This window comes from Crinia signifera, chromosome 19 (assembly GCF_055691185.1).
Source record: "Crinia signifera chromosome 19, ASM5569118v1, whole genome shotgun sequence".
Classification (NCBI taxonomy): domain Eukaryota; kingdom Metazoa; phylum Chordata; class Amphibia; order Anura; family Myobatrachidae; genus Crinia; species Crinia signifera.
Window position 1 is genome coordinate 79,480,115 of NC_139226.1, and position 26,454 is coordinate 79,506,568.

Sequence of the window (26,454 nt, forward strand, 5' to 3'; positions counted from 1 at the left end):
AATTTTAAAACCGATAATGTCAATTGTGACATCACTGATGATGTCATAATTGATTTTAACCATCTTTTCAAAACTGTAAATTTGACGATTCTGAACTCACGGATGACACGGACATCATCTACGACAGTAATATTAAAACCGATTATGTCAATTGTGACATCACTGATGATGTCATAATTGATTTTGACCAACTTTTCAAAACTGTAAATTTGACGATTCTGAACTCACGGATGGCACAGACATCATCTACGACAGTAATTTTAAAACCGATTATGTCAATTGTGACATCACTGATGATGTCATAATTGATTTTGACCATCTTTTCAAAACTGTAAAATTGACGCTTCTGAACTCACGGATGGCACGGACATCATCTATGACAGTAATTTTAAAACCGATAATGTCAATTGTGACATCACTGATGATGTCATAATTAATTTTAACCATCTTTTCAAAACTGTAAATTTGACTATTCTGAACTCACGGATGGCACGGACATCATCTACGACAGTAATTTTAAAACCGATTATGTCAATTGTGACATCACTGATGATGTCATAATTGATTTTGACCATCTTTTCAAAACTGTAAAATTGACGCTTCTGAACTCAGTGATGGCACGGACTTCATCTACGACAGTAATTTTAAAACCGATTATGTCAATTGTGACATCACTGATGATGTCATAATTGATTTTGACCATCTTTTCAAAACTGTAAAATTGATGCTTCTGAACTCACGAACGGCACGGACATCATCTACGACAGTCATTTTAAAACCGATTATGTCAATTGTGACATCACTGATGATGTCATAATTGATTTTGACCATCTTTTCAAAACTGTAAAATTGACGCTTCTGAACTCATGGATGGCACGGACATCATCTATGACAGTAATTTTAAAACCGATAATGTCAATTGTGACATCACTGATGATGTCATAATTAATTTTAACCATCTTTTCAAAACTGTAAATTTGACTATTCTGAACTCACGGATGGCACGGACATCATCTACGACAGTAATTTTAAAACCGATTATGTCAATTGTGACATCACTGATGATGTCATAATTGATTTTGACCATCTTTTCAAAACTGTAAAATTGACGCTTCTGAACTCACTGATGGCACAAACTTCATCTACGACAGTAATTTTAAAACCGATTATGTCAATTGTGACATCACTGATGATGTCATAATTGATTTTAACCATCTTTTCAAAACTGTAAATTTGACGATTCTGAACTCACGGATGACACGGACATCATCTACGACAGTAATTTTAAAACCGATTATGTCAATTGTGACATCACTGATGATGTCATAATTGATTTTGACCAACTTTTCAAAACTGTAAAATTGACGCTTCTGAACTCACGGATGGCACAGACATCATCTACGACAGTAATTTTAAAACCGATTATGTCAGTTGTGACATCACTGATGATGTCATAATTGATTTTGACCATCTTTTCAAAACTGTAAAATTGACGCTTCTGAACTCACGGATGGCACAGACATCATCTACGACAGTAATTTTAAAACCGATTATGTCAATTGTGACATCACTGATGATGTCATAATTGATTTTAAACATCTTTTCAAAACTGTAAAATTGACGCTTCTGAACTCACGGATGGCACGGACATCATCTACGACAGTAATTTTAAAACCGATAATGTCAATTGTGACATCACTGATGATGTCATAATTGATTTTAACCATCATTTCAAAACTGTAAAATTGACGCTTCTGAACTCACGGATGGCACGGACATCATCTACGACAGTAATTTTAAAACCGATAATGTCAATTGTGACATCACTGATGATGTCATAATTGATTTTAACCATCATTTCAAAACTGTAAAATTGACGCTTCTGAACTCACGGATGGCACGGACATCATCTACGACAGTAATTTTAAAACCGATAATGTCAATTGTGACATCACTGATGATGTCATAATTGATTTTAACAATCTTTTCAAAACTGTAAATTTGACGATTCTGAACTCACGGATGGCACGGACATCAACTAAGACAGTAATTTTAAAACCGATTATGTCAATTGTGACATCACTGATGATGTCATAATTGATTTTGACCATCTTTTCAAAACTGTAAAATTGACGCTTCTGAACTCACGGATGGCACAGACATCATCTACGACAGTAATTTTAAAACCGATTATGTCAATTGTGACATCACTGATGATATTATAATTGATTTAAACCATCTTTTCAAAACTGTAAATTAGACGATTCTGAACTCACGAATGGCACGGACATCATCTACGACAGTAATTTTAAAACCGATTATGTCAATTGTGACATCAATGATGATGTCATAATTGATTTTAACCATCTTTTCAAAACTGTAAAATTGACGCTTCTGAACTCACGGATGGCATGGACATCATCTACGACAGTAATTTTAAAACCGATAATGTCAATTGTGACATCACTGATGATGTCATAATTGATTTTGACCATCTTTTCAAAACTGTAAAATTGACGCTTCTGAACTCACGGATGGCACAGACATCATCTACGACAGTAATTTTAAAACGGATTATGTCAATTGTGACATCACTGATGATGTCATAATTGATTTCGACATCTTTTCAAAACTGTGAAATTGATGCATCTGAACTCACGAATGGCACGGACATAATCTACGACAGTAATTTTAAAACCGATAATGTCAATTGTGACATCACTGATGATGTCATAATTGATTTTGACCATCTTTTCAAAACTGTAAAATTGACGCTTCTGAACTCACGGAGGGCACGGACTTCATCTACGACAGTAATTTTAAAACCGATTATGTCAATTGTGACATCACTGATGATGTCAAAATTGATTTTGACCATCTTTTCAAAACTGTAAATTTGACGATTCTGAACTCACAGATGGCACAGACATCATCTACGACAGTAATTTTAAAACCGATTATGTCAATTGTGACATCACTGATGATGTCATAATTGATTTTGACCATCTTTTCAAAACTGTAAATTTGACGATTCTGAACTCACAGATGGCACAGACATCATCTACGACAGTAATTTTAAAACCGATTATGTCAATTGTGACATCACTGATGATGTCATAATTGATTTTGACCATCTTTTCAAAACTGTGAAATTGATGCTTCTGAACTCACGAATGGCACGGACATCATCTACGACAGTAATTTTAAAACCGATAATGTCAATTGTGACATCACTGATGATGTCATAATTGATTTTAACCATCTTTTCAAAACTGTAAAATTGACGCTTCTGAACTCACGGATGGCACAGACATCATCTACGACAGTAATTTTAAAACCGATTATGTCAATTGTGACATCACTGATGATGTCATAATTGATTTTAACCATCTTTTCAAAACTGTAAATTTGACGATTCTGAACTCACGAATGGCACGGACATCATATACGACAGTAATTTTAAAACCGATTATGTCAATTGTGACATCAATGATGATGTCATAATTGATTTTAACCATCTTTTCAAAACTGTAAAATTGACGCTTCTGAACTCACGGATGGCACGGACATCATCTACGACAGTAATTTTAAAACCGATAATGTCAATTGTGACATCACTGATGATGTCATAATTGATTTTGACCATCTTTTCAAAACTGTAAAATTGACGCTTCTGAACTCACGGATGGATGAAGACAAAAGAAGAGAGAAGGATTGCACTACGGATGCACACCAAAAGAAGAGTATAATGTCTTAAAACTTAGCTTTTAATTTTTATTCAAAGTTTAAAAAGGAGTGAGATCTGTTGCCTGTGCAGATTGTTTTATATATATAATCTCACAGGAAGATCTCCCTCTGGAGTTTGTGAAATATTTAGAGAGTTTAAAAAGACTTTAGACATACAAACATGTGGCTCTGAGGAAGCGAGTCTGTGAAACACGTGTCAGCCTTAAGCTGGCTACAAATGTTGCTAAATCATATTGAAATGTATCATTGTTCTAATTATGTTGCTATGAGCTGAGTAGACAGTCTTTGAAGTCCCAGAGAAGGGAAAATAGTCTAATCAGTGCTGTTAGGTGTATAGTGTGGAAGAGAAAAGCCAGCAGATATACTGATCTACCAGAAGTCCATGTGGACAGATATTATTGATCAGATATAAATAAAACTGACCTATATTGGTAATACTTTATTATTATCTTCTCTTATATACCAGAAACGCTAATTATTAAAGACCTGACAGAATATCATACAGTCAGGCAGGCTCTACCCACACCACTTCACTTAACCTGATATATCAGCACGATTTTTCATATTAAATATTGGGAATAGAATGCCAAATTCCTGAGTCACAGGAAAAACTCAGAACTTGTCAATAAAGACCTGTGGCTTCTAAACCCAAAACCTATCAGTACTGTACCTATATTATAAAAAACAACGGCACTCTTACATTTTTTCTTGTTTGAGGGGATCCAAATAAATCTGATATCAGATACTCATGGGTGTAGAAATCTTGACACCAAAAAACAGCCAAAATAATTTAAAGGGCCGGGTGTAATATTTAATAAAGATCTCTCAAAATACACACCCAGAGGGGAATTATAACCCCCGGAGAATTATAAAGGAGGATACAGGTGTAATATTAGATAAAGGATCTTTCAAATATACACCCAGAGGGGAATTACACCCCCAGAGCATTATAAAGGATAAAATATCCTATGCTATCCCAAATACTGAACTCACCCGCTGATATCAATTACCCCCCAAAAAAACAAAGGGATAAAGAGACACGAGGAAACCAATTATTGGTTATCAAACGCTTTATGTCCTCAGTGTCGGACTAGACCCTATAAGAAGTGACCCATAATGAGTTAAGTTATGACATACATAGCCATCTGGTACTGACTGATAGGAGAATAATTACAGAAATCCCTTGAGAAGCGGGAATTAAAACCCGTCAACAAAGAATACCAACTGTACTCCCTTCTCTAATCCAGGGACTAAATCTAAAGAACTATATTACTAACCACTCATAGCATTTTTTGTAGCCAGTCTTAGTGGTAATTTTATCGCTATAAATTCACCATTTCTTTCTTTTTGTGCATAACGCACATCACATATATATGTTACATGTTTGTATGTCTAAAGTCTTTTTAAACTCTCTAAATATTTCACAAACTCCAGAGGGAGATCTTCCTGTGAGATTATATATATAAAACAATCTGCACAGGCAACAGATCTCACTCCTTTTTAAACTTTGAATAAAAATTAAAAGCTAAGTTTTAAGACATTATACTCTTCTTTTGGTGTGCATCCGTAGTGCAATCCTTCTCTCTTCTTTTGTCTTCATGCATATTACATTGCCTGGATAGCACCCACTGCCAGAAATTTTCAATAAGGCACCTGATTAACCCTCCCCGAATTGAAATATATTTCTGGGGTATATTATAGGAATTAATGTGTGCGGACCCTTAACAAACCCTCTCCCCTCATCCCCCTACAAAAACGAACTCACGGATGGGACAGACATCATCTACGACAGTAATTTTAAAACGGATTATGTCAATTGTGACATCACTGATGATGTCATAATTGATTTTGACCATCTTTTCAAAACTGTAAATTTGACGATTCTGAACTCACAGATGGCACAGACATCCTCTACGACAGTAATTTTAAAACCGATTATGTCAATTGTGACATCACTGATGATGTCATAATTGATTTTGACCATCTTTTCAAAACTGTAAATTTGACGATTCTGAACTCACGAATGGCACGGACATCATCTACGACAGTAATTTTAAAACCGATTATGTCAATTGTGACATCAATGATGATGTCATAATTGATTTTAACCATCTTTTCAAAACTGTAAAATTGACGCTTCTGAACTCACGGATGGCACGGACATCATCTACGACAGTAATTTTAAAACCGATAATGTCAATTGTGACATCACTGATGATGTCATAATTGATTTTGACCATCTTTTCAAAACTGTAAAATTGACGCTTCTGAACTCACGGATGGGACAGACATCATCTACGACAGTAATTTTAAAACGGATTATGTCAATTGTGACATCAATGATGATGTCATAATTGATTTTAACCATCTTTTCAAAACTGTAAAATTGACGCTTCTGAACTCACGGATGGCATGGACATCATCTACGACAGTAATTTTAAAACCGATAATGTCAATTGTGACATCACTGATGATGTCATAATTGATTTTGACCATCTTTTCAAAACTGTAAAATTGACGCTTCTGAACTCACGGATGGCACAGACATCATCTACGACAGTAATTTTAAAACGGATTATGTCAATTGTGACATCACTGATGATGTCATAATTGATTTTGACCATCTTTTCAAAACTGTAAAATTGACGCTTCTGAACTCACGGATGGCACAGACATCATCTACGACAGTAATTTTAAAACCGATTATGTCAATTGTGACATCACTGATGATGTCATAATTGATTTCGACATCTTTTCAAAACTGTGAAATTGATGCATCTGAACTCACGAATGGCACGGACATAATCTACGACAGTAATTTTAAAACCGATAATGTCAATTGTGACATCACTGATGATGTCATAATTGATTTTGACCATCTTTTCAAAACTGTAAAATTGACGCTTCTGAACTCACGGAGGGCACGGACTTCATCTACGACAGTAATTTTAAAACCGATTATGTCAATTGTGACATCACTGATGATGTCAAAATTGATTTTGACCATCTTTTCAAAACTGTAAATTTGACGATTCTGAACTCACAGATGGCACAGACATCATCTACGACAGTAATTTTAAAACCGATTATGTCAATTGTGACATCACTAATGATGTCATAATTGATTTTGACCATCTTTTCAAAACTGTGAAATTGATGCTTCTGAACTCACGAATGGCACGGACATCATCTACGACAGTAATTTTAAAACCGATAATGTCAATTGTGACATCACTGATGATGTCATAATTGATTTTAACCATCTTTTCAAAACTGTAAAATTGACGCTTCTGAACTCACGGATGGCACAGACATCATCTACGACAGTAATTTTAAAACCGATTATGTCAATTGTGACATCACTGATGATGTCATAATTGATTTTAACCATCTTTTCAAAACTGTAAATTTGAAGATTCTGAACTCACGAATGGCACGGACATCATCTACGACAGTAATTTTAAAACCGATTATGTCAATTGTGACATCAATGATGATGTCATAATTAATTTTAACCATCTTTTCAAAACTGTAAAATTGACGCTTCTGAACTCACGGATGGCACGGACATCATCTACGACAGTAATTTTAAAACCGATAATGTCAATTGTGACATCACTGATGATGTCATAATTGATTTTGACCATCTTTTCAAAACTGTAAAATTGACGCTTCTGAACTCACGGATGGGACAGACATCATCTACGACAGTAATTTTAAAACGGATTATGTCAATTGTGACATCACTGATGATGTCATAATTGATTTTGACCATCTTTTCAAAACTGTAAATTTGACGATTCTGAACTCACAGATGGCACAGACATCCTCTACGACAGTAATTTGAAAACCGATTATGTCAATTGTGACATCACTGATGATGTCATAATTGATTTTGACCATCTTTTCAAAACTGTAAATTTGACGATTCTGAACTCACGAATGGCACGGACATCATCTACGACAGTAATTTTAAAACCGATTATGTCAATTGTGACATCAATGATGATGTCATAATTGATTTTAACCATCTTTTCAAAACTGTAAAATTGACGCTTCTGAACTCACGGATGGGACAGACATCATCTACGACAGTAATTTTAAAACGGATTATGTCAATTGTGACATCACTGATGATGTCATAATTGATTTTGACCATCTTTTCAAAACTGTAAATTTGACGATTCTGAACTCACAGATGGCACAGACATCCTCTACGACAGTAATTTGAAAACCGATTATGTCAATTGTGACATCACTGATGATGTCATAATTGATTTTGACCATCTTTTCAAAACTGTAAATTTGACGATTCTGAACTCACGAATGGCACGGACATCATCTACGACAGTAATTTTAAAACCGATTATGTCAATTGTGACATCAATGATGATGTCATAATTGATTTTAACCATCTTTTCAAAACTGTAAAATTGACGCTTCTGAACTCACGGATGGGACAGACATCATCTACGACAGTAATTTTAAAACGGATTATGTCAATTGTGACATCACTGATGATGTCATAATTGATTTTGACCATCTTTTCAAAACTGTGAAATTGATGCTTCTGAACTCACGAATGGCACGGACATAATCTACGACAGTAATTTTAAAACCGATTATGTCAATTGTGACATCACTGATGATGTCATAATTGATTTTAACCATCTTTTCAAAACTGTAAAATTGACGCTTCTGAACTCACGGATGGCACAGACATCATCTACGACAGTAATTTTAAAACCGATTATGTCAATTGTGACATCACTGATGATGTCATAATTGATTTTAACCATCTTTTCAAAACTGTAAATTTGACGATTCTGAACTCACGAATGGCACGGACATCATCTACGACAGTAATTTTAAAACCGATTATGTCAATTGTGACATCAATGATGATGTCATAATTGATTTTAACCATCTTTTCAAAACTGTAAAATTGACGCTTCTGAACTCACGGATGGCACGGACATCATCTACAACAGTAATTTTAAAACCGATAATGTCAATTGTGACATCACTGATGATGTCATAATTGATTTTGACCATCTTTTCAAAACTGTAAAATTGACGCTTCTGAACTCACGGATGGGACAGACATCATCTACGACAGTAATTTTAAAACGGATTATGTCAATTGTGACATCACTGATGATGTCATAATTGATTTTGACTATCTTTTCAAAACTGTAAATTTGACGATTCTGAACTCACAAATGGCACAGACATCCTCTACGACAGTAATTTTAAAACCGATTATGTCAATTGTGACATCACTGATGATGTCATAATTGATTTTGACCATCTTTTCAAAACTGTAAATTTGACGATTCTGAACTCACGAATGGCACGGACATCATCTACGACAGTAATTTTAAAACCGATTATGTCAATTGTGACATCAATGATGATGTCATAATTGATTTTAACCATCTTTTCAAAACTGTAAAATTGACGCTTCTGAACTCACGGATGGCACGGACATCATCTACGACAGTAATTTTAAAACCGATAATGTCAATTGTGACATCACTGATGATGTCATAATTGATTTTGACCATCTTTTCAAAACTGTAAAATTGACGCTTCTGAACTCACGGATGGGACAGACATCATCTACGACAGTAATTTTAAAACGGATTATGTCAATTGTGACATCACTGATGATGTCATAATTGATTTTGACCATCTTTTCAAAACTGTAAATTTGACGATTCTGAACTCACAGATGGCACAGACATCCTCTACGACAGTAATTTTAAAACCGATTATGTCAATTGTGACATCACTGATGATGTCATAATTGATTTTGACCATCTTTTCAAAACTGTGAAATTGATGCTTCTGAACTCACGAATGGCACGGACATCATCTACGACAGTAATTTTAAAACCGATTATGTCAATTGTGACATCACTGATGATGTCATAATTGATTTTAACCATCTTTTCAAAACTGTAAATTTGACGATTCTGAACTCACGAATGGCACGGACATCATCTACGACAGTAATTTTAAAACCGATTATGTCAATTGTGACATCAATGATGATGTCATAATTGATTTTAACCATCTTTTCAAAACTGTAAAATTGACGCTTCTGAACTCACGGATGGCACGGACATCATCTACGACAGTAATTTTAAAACCGATAATGTCAATTGTGGCATCACTGATGATGTCATAATTGATTTTGACCATCTTTTCAAAACTGTAATATTGACGCTTCTGAACTCACGGATGGGACAGACATCATCTACGACAGTAATTTTAAAACGGATTATGTCAATTGTGACATCACTGATGATGTCATAATTGATTTTGATCATCTATTCAAAACTGTAAAAATTGACGCTTCTGAACCCACGGATGGCACAGACATCATCTACGACAGTAATTTTAAAACCGATTATGTCAATTGTGACATCACTGATGATGTCATAATTGATTTCGACATCTTTTCAAAACTGTGAAATTGATGCTTCTGAACTCACGAATGGCACGGACATAATCTACGACAGTAATTTTAAAACCGATAATGTCAATTGTGACATCACTGATGATGTCATAATTGATTTTGACCATCTTTTCAAAACTGTAAAATTGACGCTTCTGAACTCACGGAGGGCACGGACTTCATCTACGACAGTAATTTTAAAACCGATTATGTCAATTGTGACATCACTGATGATGTCAAAATTGATTTTGACCATCTTTTCAAAACTGTAAATTTGACGATTCTGAACTCACGGATGGCACAGACATCATCTACGACAGTAATTTTAAAACCAATTATGTCAATTGTGACATCACTGATGATGTCATAATTGATTTTGACCATCTTTTCAAATTGGTAAATTTGACGATTCTGAACTCACGGATGGCACGGACATCATCTACGACAGTAATTTTAAAACTGATTATGGCAATTGTGACATCACTGATGATGTCATAATTGATTTTGACCATCTTTTCAAAACTGTGAAATTGATGCTTCTGAACTCACGAATGGCACGGACATCATCTACGACAGTAATTTTAAAACCGATTATGTCAATTGTGACATCACTGATAATGTCATAATTGATTTTAACCATCTTTTAAAAACTGTAAATTTGACGATTCTGAACTCACGAATGGCACGGACATCATCTACGACAGTAATTTTAAAACCGATTATGTCAATTGTGACATCAATGATGATGTCATAATTGATTTTAACCATCTTTTCAAAACTGTAAAATTGACGCTTCTGAACTCACGGATGGCACGGACATCATCTACGACAGTAATTTTAAAACCGATAATGTCAATTGTGACATCACTGATGATGTCATAATTGATTTTGACCATCTTTTCAAAACTGTAAAATTGACGCTTCTGAACTCACGGATGGGACAGACATCATCTACGACAGTAATTTTAAAACGGATTATGTCAATTGTGACATCACTGATGATGTCATAATTGATTTTGATCATCTATTCAAAACTGTAAAATTGACGCTTCTGAACCCACGGATGGCACAGACATCATCTACGACAGTAATTTTAAAACCGATTATGTCAATTGTGACATCACTGATGATGTCATAATTGATATCGACATCTTTTCAAAACTGTGAAATTGATGCTTCTGAACTCACGAATGGCACGGACATAATCTACGACAGTAATTTTAAAACCGATAATGTCAATTGTGACATCACTGATGATGTCATAATTGATTTTGACCATCTTTTCAAAACTGTAAAATTGACGCTTCTGAACTCACGGAGGGCACGGACTTCATCTACGACAGTAATTTTAAAACCGATTATGTCAATTGTGACATCACTGATGATGTCAAAATTGATTTTGACCATCTTTTCAAAACTGTAAATTTCACGATTCTGAACTCACGGATGGCACAGACATCATCTACGACAGTAATTTTAAAACCGATTATGTCAATTGTGACATCACTGATGATGTCATAATTGATTTTGACCATCTTTTCAAATTGGTAAATTTGACGATTCTGAACTCACGGATGGCACGGACATCATCTACGACAGTAATTTTAAAACTGATTATGGCAATTGTGACATCACTGATGATGTCATAATTGATTTCGACCATCTTTTCAAAACTGTAAAATTGATGCTTCTGAACTCACGAATGGCACGGACATCATCTATGACAGTAATTTTAAAACCGATAATGTCAATTGTGACATCACTGATGATGTCATAATTGATTTTAACCATCTTTTCAAAACTGTAAAATTGACGCTTCTGAACTCACGGATGGCACGGACATCATCTACGACAGTAATTTAAAACCGATAATGTCAATTGTGACATCACTGATGATGTCATAATTGATTTTAACCATCTTTTCAAAACTGTCAATTTGACGATTCTGAACTCACGGATGGCACGGACATCATCTACGACAGTAATTTTAAAACCGATTATGTCAATTGTGACATCACTGATGATGTCATAATTGATTTTGACCATCTTTTCAAAACTGTAAAATTGACGCTTCTGAACTCACGGATGGCACAGACATCATCTACGACAGTAATTTTAAAACCGATTATGTCAATTGTGACATCACTGATGATGTCATAATTGATTTTGACCATCTTTTCAAAACTGTGAAATTGATGCTTCTGAACTCACGAATGGCACGGACATCATCTACGACAATAATTTTAAAACCGATTATGTCAATTGTGACATCACTGATGATGTCATAATTGATTTTGACCATCTTTTCAAAACTGTAAAATTGACGCTTCTGAACTCACGGATGGCACAGACATCATCTACGACAGTAATTTTAGAACCGATTATGTCAATTGTGACATCACTGATGATGTCATAATTGATTTTGACCATCTTTTCAAATCTGTAAAATTGACGCTTCTGAACTCACGGATGGCACAGACATCATCTACGACATTAATTTTAAAACCGATTATGTCAATTGTGACATCACTAATGATGTCATAATTGATTTCGACATCTTTTCAAAACTGTGAAATTGATGCTTCTGAACTCACGAATGGCACGGACATAATCTACGACAGTAATTTTAAAACCGATAATGTCAATTGTGACATCACTGATGATGTCATAATTGATTTTGACCATCTTTTCAAAACTGTAAAATTGACGCTTCTGAACTCACGGAGGGCACGGACTTCATCTACGACAGTAATTTTAAAACCGATTATGTCAATTGTGACATCACTGATGATGTCATAATTGATTTTGACCATCTTTTCAAAACTGTGAAATTGATGCTTCTGAACTCACGAATGGCACGGACATCATCTACGACAATAATTTTAAAACCGATAATGTCAATTGTGACATCACTGATGATGTCATAATTGATTTTGACCATCTTTTCAAAACTGTAAAATTGACGCTTCTGAACTCACGGATGGCACAGACATCATCTACGACAGTAATTTTAGAACCGATTATGTCAATTGTGACATCACTGATGATGTCATAATTGATTTTGACCATCTTTTCAAATCTGTAAAATTGACGCTTCTGAACTCACGGATGGCACAGACATCATCTACGACATTAATTTTAAAACCGATTATGTCAATTGTGACATCACTAATGATGTCATAATTGATTTCGACATCTTTTCAAAACTGTGAAATTGATGCTTCTGAACTCACGAATGGCACGGACATAATCTACGACAGTAATTTTAAAACCGATAATGTCAATTGTGACATCACTGATGATGTCATAATAGATTTTGACCATCTTTTCAAAACTGTAAAATTGACGCTTCTGAACTCACGGAGGGCACGGACTTCATCTACGACAGTAATTTTAAAACCGATTATGTCAATTGTGACATCACTGATGATGTCATAATTGATTATGACCATCTTTTCAAATCTGTAAATTTGACGCTTCTGAACTCACGGATGGCACAGACATCATCTACGACAGTAATTTTAAAACCGATTATGTCAATTGTGACATCACTGATGATGTCATAATTGATTTTAACCATCTTTTCAAAACTGTAAAATTGACGCTTCTGAACTCACGGATGGCACGGACATCATCTACGACAGTAATTTTAAAACCGATAATGTCAATTGTGACATCACTGATGATGTCATAATTGATTTTAACAATCTTTTCAAAACTGTAAATTTGACGATTCTGAACTCACGGATGGCACGGACATCAACTACGACAGTAATTTTAAAACCGATTATGTCAATTGTGACATCACTGATGATGTCATAATTGATTTTGACCATCTTTTCAAAACTGTAAAATTGACGCTTCTGAACTCACGGATGGCACAGACATCATCTACGACAGTAATTTTAAAACCGATTATGTCAATTGTGACATCACTGATGATATTATAATTGATTTTGACCATCTTTTCAAAACTGTAAATTTGACGATTCTGAACTCACGGATGGCACAGACATCATCTACGACAGTAATTTTAAAACCGATTATGTCAATTGTGACATCACTGATGATGTCATAATTGATTTTGACCATCTTTTCAAATTGGTAAATTTGACGATTCTGAACTCACGGATGGCACGGACATCATCTACGACAGTAATTTTAAAACTGATTATGGCAATTGTGACATCACTGATGATGTCATAATTGATTTCGACCATCTTTTCAAAACTGTAAAATTGATGCTTCTGAACTCACAAATGGCACGGACATCATCTATGACAGTAATTTTAAAACCGATAATGTCAATTGTGACATCACTGATGATGTCATAATTGATTTTAACCATCTTTTCAAAACTGTAAAATTGACGCTTCTGAACTCACGGATGGCACGGACATCATCTACGACAGTAATTTTAAAACCGATTATGTCAATTGTGACATCACTGATGATGTCATAATTGATTTTAACCATCTTTTCAAAACTGTAAATTTGACGATTCTGAACTCACGGATGGCACGGACATCATCTACGACAGTAATTTTAAAACCGATTATGTCAATTGTGACATCACTGATGATGTCATAATTGATTTTGACCATCTTTTCAAAACTGTAAAATTGACGCTTCTGAACTCACGGATGGCACAGACATCATCTACAACAGGAATTTTAAAACCGATTATGTCAATTGTGACATCACTGATGATGTCATAATTGATTTTGACCATCTTTTCAAAACTGTGAAATTGATGCTTCTGAACTCACGAATGGCACGGACATCATCTACGACAGTAATTTTAAAACCGATTATGTCAATTGTGACATCACTGATGATGTCATAATTGATTTTGACCATCTTTTCAAAACTGTAAAATTGACGCTTCTGAACTCACGGATGGCACGGACATCATCTATGACAGTAATTTTAAAACCGATAATGTCAATTGTGACATCACTGATGATGTTATAATTAATTTTAACCATCTTTTCAAAACTGTAAATTTGACTATTCTGAACTCGTGGATGGCACGGACATCATCTACGACAGTAATTTTAAAACCGATTATGTCAATTGTGACATCACTGATGATGTCATAATTGATTTTGACCATCTTTTCAAAACTGTAAAATTGACGCTTCTGAACTCACTGATGGCACGGACTTCATCTACGACAGTAATTTTCAAACCGATTATGTCAATTGTGACATCACTGATGATGTCATAATTGATTTCGACATCTTTTCAAAACTGTGAAATTGATGCTTCTGAATTTACGAATGGCACAGACATCATCTACGACAGTAATTTTAAAACCGATAATGTCAATTGTGACATCACTGATGATGTCATAATTGATTTTAACCATCTTTTCAAAACTGTAAAATTGACGCTTCTGAACTCACGGATGGCACGGACATCATCTACGACAGTAATTTTAAAACCGATAATGTCAATTGTGACATCACTGATGATGTCAAAATTGATTTTAACCATCTTTTCAAAACTGTAAATTTGACGATTCTGAACTCACGGATGACACGGACATCATCTACGACAGTAATTTTAAAACCGATTATGTCAATTGTGACATCACTGATGATGTCATAATTGATTTTGACCAACTTTTCAAAACTGTAAATTTGACGATTCTGAACTCACGGATGGCACAGACATCATCTACGACAGTAATTTTAAAACCGATTATGTCAATTGTGACATCACTGATGATGTCATAATTGATTTTGACCATCTTTTCAAAACTGTAAAATTGACGCTTCTGAACTCACGGATGGCACGGACATCATCTATGACAGTAATTTTAAAACCGATAATGTCAATTGTGACATCACTGATGATGTCATAATTAATTTTAACCATCTTTTCAAAACTGTAAATTTGACTATTCTGAACTCACGGATGGCACGGACATCATCTACGACAGTAATTTTAAAACCGATTATGTCAATTGTGACATCACTGATGATGTCATAATTGATTTTGACCATCTTTTCAAAACTGTAAAATTGACGCTTCTGAACTCAGTGATGGCACGGACTTCATCTACGACAGTAATTTTAAAACCGATTATGTCAATTGTGACATCACTGATGATGTCATAATTGATTTTGACCATCTTTTCAAAACTGTAAAATTGATGCTTCTGAACTCACGAATGGCACGGACATCATCTACGACAGTCATTTTAAAACCGATTATGTCAATTGTGACATCACTGATGATGTCATAATTGATTTTGACCATCTTTTCAAAACTGTAAAATTGACGCGTCTGAACTCACTGATGGCACGGACTTCATCTACGACAGTAATTTTAAAACCGATTATGTCAATTGTGACATCACTGATGATGTCATAATTGATTTTAACCATCTTTTCAAAACTGTAAATTTGACGATTCTGAACTCACGGATGACACGGACATCATCTACGACAGTAATTTTAAAACCGATTATGTCAATTGTGACATCACTGATGATGTCATAATTGATTTTGACCAACTTTTCAAAACTGTAAAATTGACGCTTCTGAACTCACGGATGGCACAGACATCATCTACGACAGTAATTTTAAAACCGATTATGTCAATTGTGACATCACTGATGATGTCATAATTGATTTTGACCATCTTTTCAAAACTGTAAAATTGACGCTTCTGAACTCACGGATGGCACAGACATCATCTACGACAGTAATTTTAAAACCGATTATGTCAATTGTGACATCACTGATGATGTCATAATTGATTTTAAACATCTTTTCAAAACTGTAAATTTGACGATTCTGAACTCACGAATGGCACGGACATCATCTACGACAGTAATTTTAAAACCGATAATGTCAATTGTGACAACACTGATGATGTCATATTTGATTTTGACCATCTTTTCAAAACTGTAAAATTGACGCTTCTGAACTCACGGAGGGCACGGACTTCATCTACGACAGTAATTTTAAAACCGATTATGTCAATTGTGACATCACTGATGATGTCATAATTGATTTTGACCATCTTTTCAAATCTGTAAATTTGACGATTCTGAACTCACGGATGGCACAGACATCATCTACGACAGTAATTTTAAAACCAATTATGTCAATTGTGACATCACTGATGATGTCATAATTGATTTTGACCATCTTTTCAAATTGGTAAATTTGACGATTCTGAACTCACGGATGGCACGGACATCATCTACGACAGTAATTTTAAAACCGATTATGGCAATTGTGACATCACTGATGATGTCATAATTGATTTCGACCATCTTTTCAAAACTGTAAAATTGATGCTTCTGAACTCACGAATGACACGGACATCATCTATGACAGTAATTTTAAAACCGATAATGTCAATTGTGACATCACTGATGATGTCATAATTGATTTTAACCATCTTTTCAAAACTGTAAAATTTACGCTTCTGAACTCACAGATGGCACGGACATCATCTACGACAGTAATTTTAAAACCGATAATGTCAATTGTGACATCACTGATGATGTCATAATTGATTTTAACCATCTTTTCAAAACTGTAAATTTGACGATTCTGAACTCACGGATGGCACGGACATCAACTACGACAGTAATTTTAAAACCGATTATGTCAATTGTGACATCACTGATGATGTCATAATTGATTTTGACCATCTTTTCAAAACTGTAAAATTGACGCTTCTGAACTCACGGATGGCACAGACATCATCTACGACAGTAATTTTAAAACCGATAATGTCAATTGTGACATCACTGATGATGTCATAATTGATTTTGACCATCTTTTCAAAACTGTAAATTAGACGATTCTGAACTCACGAATGGCACGGACATCATCTACGACAGTAATTTTAAAACCGATTATGTCAATTGTGACATCAATGATGATGTCATAATTGATTTTAACCATCTTTTCAAAACTGTAAAATTGACGCTTCTGAACTCACGGATGGCATGGACATCATCTACGACAGTAATTTTAAAACCGATAATGTCAATTGTGACATCACTGATGATGTCATAATTGATTTTGACCATCTTTTCAAAACTGTAAAATTGACGCTTCTGAACTCACGGATGGCACAGACATCATCTACGACAGTAATTTTAAAACGGATTATGTCAATTGTGACATCACTGATGATGTCATAATTGATTTTGACCATCTTTTCAAAACTGTAAAATTGACGCTTCTGAACTCACGGATGGCAAAGACATCATCTACGACAGTAATTTTAAAACCGATTATGTCAATTGTGACATCACTGATGATGTCATAATTGATTTCGACATCTTTTCAAAACTGTGAAATTGATGCATCTGAACTCACGAATGGCACGGACATAATCTACGACAGTAATTTTAAAACCGATAATGTCAATTGTGACATCACTGATGATGTCATAATTGATTTTGACCATCTTTTCAAAATTGTAAAATTGACGCTTCTGAACTCACGGAGGGCACGGACTTCATCTACGACAGTAATTTTAAAACCGATTATGTCAATTGTGACATCACTGATGATGTCAAAATTGATTTTGACCATCTTTTCAAAACTGTAAATTTGACGATTCTGAACTCACAGATGGCACAGACATCATCTACGACAGTAATTTTAAAACCGATTATGTCAATTGTGACATCACTGATGATGTCATAATTGATTTTGACCATCTTTTCAAAACTGTGAAATTGATGCTTCTGAACTCACGAATGGCACGGACATCATCTACGACAGTAATTTTAAAACCGATAATGTCAATTGTGACATCACTGATGATGTCATAATTGATTTTAACCATCTTTTCAAAACTGTAAAATTGACGCTTCTGAACTCACGGATGGCACAGACATCATCTACGACAGTAATTTTAAAACCGATTATGTCAATTGTGACTTCACTGATGATGTCATAATTGATTTTAACCATCTTTTCAAAACTGTAAATTTGACGATTCTGAACTCACGAATGGCACGGACATCATCTACGACAGTAATTTTAAAACCGATTATGTCAATTGTGACATCAATGATGATGTCATAATTGATTTTAACCATCTTTTCAAAACTGTAAAATTGACGCTTCTGAACTCACGGATGGCACGGACATCATCTACGACAGTAATTTTAAAACCGATAATGTCAATTGTGACATCACTGATGATGTCATAATTGATTTTGACCATCTTTTCAAAACTGTAAAATTGACGCTTTTGAACTCACGGATGGGACAGACATCATCTACGACAGTAATTTTAAAACGGATTATGTCAATTGTGACATCACTGATGATGTCATAATTGATTTTGACCATCTTTTCAAATTGGTAAATTTGACGATTCTGAACTCACGGATGGCACGGACATCATCTACGACAGTAATTTTAAAACCGATTATGGCAATTGTGACATCACTGATGATGTCATAATTGATTTCGACCATCTTTTCAAAACTGTAAAATTGATGCTTCTGAACTCACGAATGGCACGGACATCATCTATGACAGTAATTTTAAAACCGATAATGTCAATTGTGACATCACTGATGATGTCATAATTGATTTTAACCATCTTTTCAAAACTGTAAAATTTACGCTTCTGAACTCACAGATGGCACGGACATCATCTACGACAGTAATTTTAAAACCGATAATGTCAATTGTGACATCACTGATGATGTCATAATTGATTTTAACCATCTTTTCAAAACTGTAAATTTGACGATTCTGAACTCACGGATGGCACGGACATCATCTACGACAGTAATTTTAAAACCGATTATGTCAATTGTGACATCACTGATGATGTCATAATTGATTTTGACCATCTTTTCAAAACTGTAAAATTGACGCTTCTGAACTCACGGATGGCACAGACATCATCTACGACAGTAATTTTAAAACCGATTATGTCAATTGTGACATCACTGATGATGCCTTAATTGATTTTGACCATCTTTTCAAAACTGTGAAATTGATGCTTCTGAACTCACGAATGGCACGGACATCATCTACGACAGTAATTTTAAAACCGATAATGTCAATTGTGACATCACTGATGATGTCATAATTGATTTTAACAATCTTTTCAAAACTGTAAATTTGACGATTCTGAACTCACGGATGGCACGGACATCAACTACGACAGTAATTTTAAAACCGATTATGTCAATTGTGACATCACTGATGATGTCATAATTGATTTTGACCATCTTTTCAAAACTGTAAAATTGACGCTTCTGAACTCACGGATGGCACAGACATCATCTACGACAGTAATTTTAAAACCGATTATGTCAATTGTGACATCACTGATGATATTATAATTGATTTAAACCATCTTTTCAAAACTGTAAATTAGACGATTCTGAACTCACGAATGGCACGGACATCATCTACGACAGTAATTTTAAAACCGATTATGTCAATTGTGACATCAATGATGATGTCATAATTGATTTTAACCATCTTTTCAAAACTGTAAAATTGACGCTTCTGAACTCACGGATGGCATGGACATCATCTACGACAGTAATTTTAAAACCGATAATGTCAATTGTGACATCACTGATGATGTCATAATTGATTTTGACCATCTTTTCAAAACTGTAAAATTGACGCTTCTGAACTCACGGATGGCACAGACATCATCTACGACAGTAATTTTAAAACGGATTATGTCAATTGTGACATCACTGATGATGTCATAATTGATTTTGACCATCTTTTCAAAACTGTAAAATTGACGCTTCTGAACTCACGGATGGCACAGACATCATCTACGACAGTAATTTTAAAACCGATTATGTCAATTGTGACATCACTGATGATGTCATAATTGATTTCGACATCTTTTCAAAACTGTGAAATTGATGCATCTGAACTCACGAATGGCACGGACATAATCTACGACAGTAATTTTAAAACCGATAATGTCAATTGTGACATCACTGATGATGTCATAATTGATTTTGACCATCTTTTCAAAACTGTAAAATTGACGCTTCTGAACTCACGGAGGGCACGGACTTCATCTACGACAGTAATTTTAAAACCGATTATGTCAATTGTGACATCACTGATGATGTCAAAATTGATTTTGACCATCTTTTCAAAACTGTAAATTTGACGATTCTGAACTCACAGATGGCACAGACATCATCTACGACAGTAATTTTAAAACCGATTATGTCAATTGTGACATCACTGATGATGTCATAATTGATTTTGACCATCTTTTCAAAACTGTGAAATTGATGCTTCTGAACTCACGAATGGCACGGACATCATCTACGACAGTAATTTTAAAACCGATAATGTCAATTGTGACATCACTGATGATGTCATAATTGATTTTAACCATCTTTTCAAAACTGTAAAATTGACGCTTCTGAACTCACGGATGGCACAGACATCATCTACGACAGTAATTTTAAAACCGATTATGTCAATTGTGACATCACTGATGATGTCATAATTGATTTTAACCATCTTTTCAAAACTGTAAATTTGACGATTCTGAACTCACGAATGGCACGGACATCATCTACGACAGTAATTTTAAAACCGATTATGTCAATTGTGACATCAATGATGATGTCATAATTGATTTTAACCATCTTTTCAAAACTGTAAAATTGACGCTTCTGAACTCACGGATGGCACGGACATCATCTACGACAGTAATTTTAAAACCGATAATGTTAATTGTGACATCACTGATGATGTCATAATTGATTTTGACCATCTTTTCAAAACTGTAAAATTGACGCTTCTGAACTCACGGATGGGACAGACATCATCTACGACAGTAATTTTAAAACGGATTATGTCAATTGTGACATCACTGATGATGTCATAATTGATTTTGACCATCTTTTCAAAACTGTAAATTTGACGATTCTGAACTCACAGATGGCACAGACATCCTCTACGACAGTAATTTTAAAACCGATTATGTCAATTGTGACATCACTGATGATGTCATAATTGATTTTGACCATCTTTTCAAAACTGTGAAATTGATGCTTCTGAACTCACGAATGGCACGGACATCATCTACGACAGTAATTTTAAAACCGATAATGTCAATTGTGACATCACTGATGATGTCATAATTGATTTTAACAATCTTTTCAAAACTGTAAATTTGACGATTCTGAACTCACGGATGGCACGGACATCAACTACGACAGTAATTTTAAAACCGATTATGTCAATTGTGACATCACTGATGATGTCATAATTGATTTTGACCATCTTTTCAAAACTGTAAAATTGACGCTTCTGAACTCACGGATGGCACAGACATCATCTACGACAGTAATTTTAAAACCGATTATGTCAATTGTGACATCACTGATGATATTATAATTGATTTAAACCATCTTTTCAAAACTGTAAATTAGACGATTCTGAACTCACGAATGGCACGGACATCATCTACGACAGTAATTTTAAAACCGATTATGTCAATTGTGACATCAATGATGATGTCATAATTGATTTTAACCATCTTTTCAAAACTGTAAAATTGACGCTTCTGAACTCACGGATGGCATGGACATCATCTACGACAGTAATTTTAAAACCGATAATGTCAATTGTGACATCACTGATGATGTCATAATTGATTTTGACCATCTTTTCAAAACTGTAAAATTGACGCTTCTGAACTCACGGATGGCACAGACATCATCTACGACAGTAATTTTAAAACGGATTATGTCAATTGTGACATCACTGATGATGTCATAATTGATTTTGACCATCTTTTCAAAACTGTAAAATTGACGCTTCTGAACTCACGGATGGCACAGACATCATCTACGACAGTAATTTTAAAACCGATTATGTCAATTGTGACATCACTGATGATGTCATAATTGATTTCGACATCTTTTCAAAACTGTGAAATTGATGCATCTGAACTCACGAATGGCACGGACATAATCTACGACAGTAATTTTAAAACCGATAATGTCAATTGTGACATCACTGATGATATCATAATTGATTTTGACCATCTTTTCAAAACTGTAAAATTGACGCTTCTGAACTCACGGAGGGCACGGACTTCATCTACGACAGTAATTTTAAAACCGATTATGTCAATTGTGACATCACTGATGATGTCAAAATTGATTTTGACCATCTTTTCAAAACTGTAAATTTGACGATTCTGAACTCACAGATGGCACAGACATCATCTACGACAGTAATTTTAAAACCGATTATGTCAATTGTGACATCACTGATGATGTCATAATTGATTTTGACCATCTTTTCAAAACTGTGAAATTGATGCTTCTGAACTCACGAATGGCACGGACATCATCTACGACAGTAATTTTAAAACCGATAATGTCAATTGTGACATCACTGATGATGTCATAATTGATTTTAACCATCTTTTCAAAACTGTAAAATTGACGCTTCTGAACTCACGGATGGCACAGACATCATCTACGACAGTAATTTTAAAACCGATTATGTCAATTGTGACATCACTGATGATGTCATAATTGATTTTAACCATCTTTTCAAAACTGTAAATTTGACGATTCTGAACTCACGAATGGCACGGACATCATCTACGACAGTAATTTTAAAACCGATTATGTCAATTGTGACATCAATGATGATGTCATAATTGATTTTAACCATCTTTTCAAAACTGTAAAATTGACGCTTCTGAACTCACGGATGGCACGGACATCATCTACGACAGTAATTTTAAAACCGATAATGTTAATTGTGACATCACTGATGATGTCATAATTGATTTTGACCATCTTTTCAAAACTGTAAAATTGACGCTTCTGAACTCACGGATGGGACAGACATCATCTACGACAGTAATTTTAAAACGGATTATGTCAATTGTGACATCACTGATGATGTCATAATTGATTTTGACCATCTTTTCAAAACTGTAAATTTGACGATTCTGAACTCACAGATGGCACAGACATCCTCTACGACAGTAATTTTAAAACCGATTATGTCAATTGTGACATCACTGATGATGTCATAATTGATTTTGACCATCTTTTCAAAACTGTGAAATTGATGCTTCTGAACTCACGAATGGCACGGACATCATCTACGACAGTAATTTTAAAACCGATAATGTCAATTGTGACATCACTGATGATGTCATAATTGATTTTAACAATCTTTTCAAAACTGTAAATTTGACGATTCTGAACTCACGGATGGCACGGACATCAACTACGACAGTAATTTTAAAACCGATTATGTCAATTGTGACATCACTGATGATGTCATAATTGATTTTGACCATCTTTTCAAAACTGTAAAATTGACGCTTCTGAACTCACGGATGGCACAGACATCATCTACGACAGTAATTTTAAAACCGATTATGTCAATTGTGACATCACTGATGATATTATAATTGATTTAAACCATCTTTTCAAAACTGTAAATTAGACGATTCTGAACTCACGAATGGCACGGACATCATCTACGACAGTAATTTTAAAACCGATTATGTCAATTGTGACATCAATGATGATGTCATAATTGATTTTAACCATCTTTTCAAAACTGTAAAATTGACGCTTCTGAACTCACGGATGGCATGGACATCATCTACGACAGTAATTTTAAAACCGATAATGTCAATTGTGACATCACTGATGATGTCATAATTGATTTTGACCATCTTTTCAAAACTGTAAAATTGACGCTTCTGAACTCACGGATGGCACAGACATCATCTACGACAGTAATTTTAAAACGGATTATGTCAATTGTGACATCACTGATGATGTCATAATTGATTTTGACCATCTTTTCAAAACTGTAAAATTGACGCTTCTGAACTCACGGATGGCACAGACATCATCTACGACAGTAATTTTAAAACCGATTATGTCAATTGTGACATCACTGATGATGTCATAATTGATTTTAACCATCTTTTCAAAACTGTAAATTTGACGATTCTGAACTCACGAATGGCACGGACATCATCTACGACAGTAATTTTAAAACCGATTATGTCAATTGTGACATCACTGATGATGTCATAATTGATTTTAACCATCTTTTCAAAACTGTAAAATTGACGCTTCTGAACTCACGGATGGCACAGACATCATCTACGACAGTAATTTTAAAACGGATTATGTCAATTGTGACATCACTGATGATGTCATAATTGATTTTGACCATCTTTTCAAAACTGTAAAATTGACGCTTCTGAACTCACGGATGGCAAAGACATCATCTACGACAGTAATTTTAAAACCGATTATGTCAATTGTGACATCACTGATGATGTCATAATTGATTTCGACATCTTTTCAAAACTGTGAAATTGATGCATCTGAACTCACGAATGGCACGGACATAATCTACGACAGTAATTTTAAAACCGATAATGTCAATTGTGACATCACTGATGATGTCATAATTGATTTTGACCATCTTTTCAAAATTGTAAAATTGACGCTTCTGAACTCACGGAGGGCACGGACTTCATCTATGACAGTAATTTTAAAACCGATTATGTCAATTGTGACATCACTGATGATGTCAAAATTGATTTTGACCATCTTTTCAAAACTGTAAATTTGACGATTCTGAACTCACAGATGGCACAGACATCATCTACGACAGTAATTTTAAAACCGATTATGTCAATTGTGACATCACTGATGATGTCATAATTGATTTTGACCATCTTTTCAAAACTGTGAAATTGATGCTTCTGAACTCACGAATGGCACGGACATCATCTACGACAGTAATTTTAAAACCGATAATGTCAATTGTGACATCACTGATGATGTCATAATTGATTTTAACCATCTTTTCAAAACTGTAAAATTGACGCTTCTGAACTCACGGATGGCACGGACATCATCTACGACAGTAATTTTAAAACCGATAATGTCAATTGTGACATCACTGATGATGTCATAATTGATTTTGACCATCTTTTCAAAACTGTAAAATTGACGCTTCTGAACTCACGGATGGGACAGACATCATCTACGACAGTAATTTTAAAACGGATTATGTCAATTGTGACATCACTGATGATGTCATAATTGATTTTGACCATCTTTTCAAATTGGTAAATTTGACGATTCTGAACTCACGGATGGCACGGACATCATCTACGACAGTAATTTTAAAACCGATTATGGCAATTGTGACATCACTGATGATGTCATAATTGATTTCGAC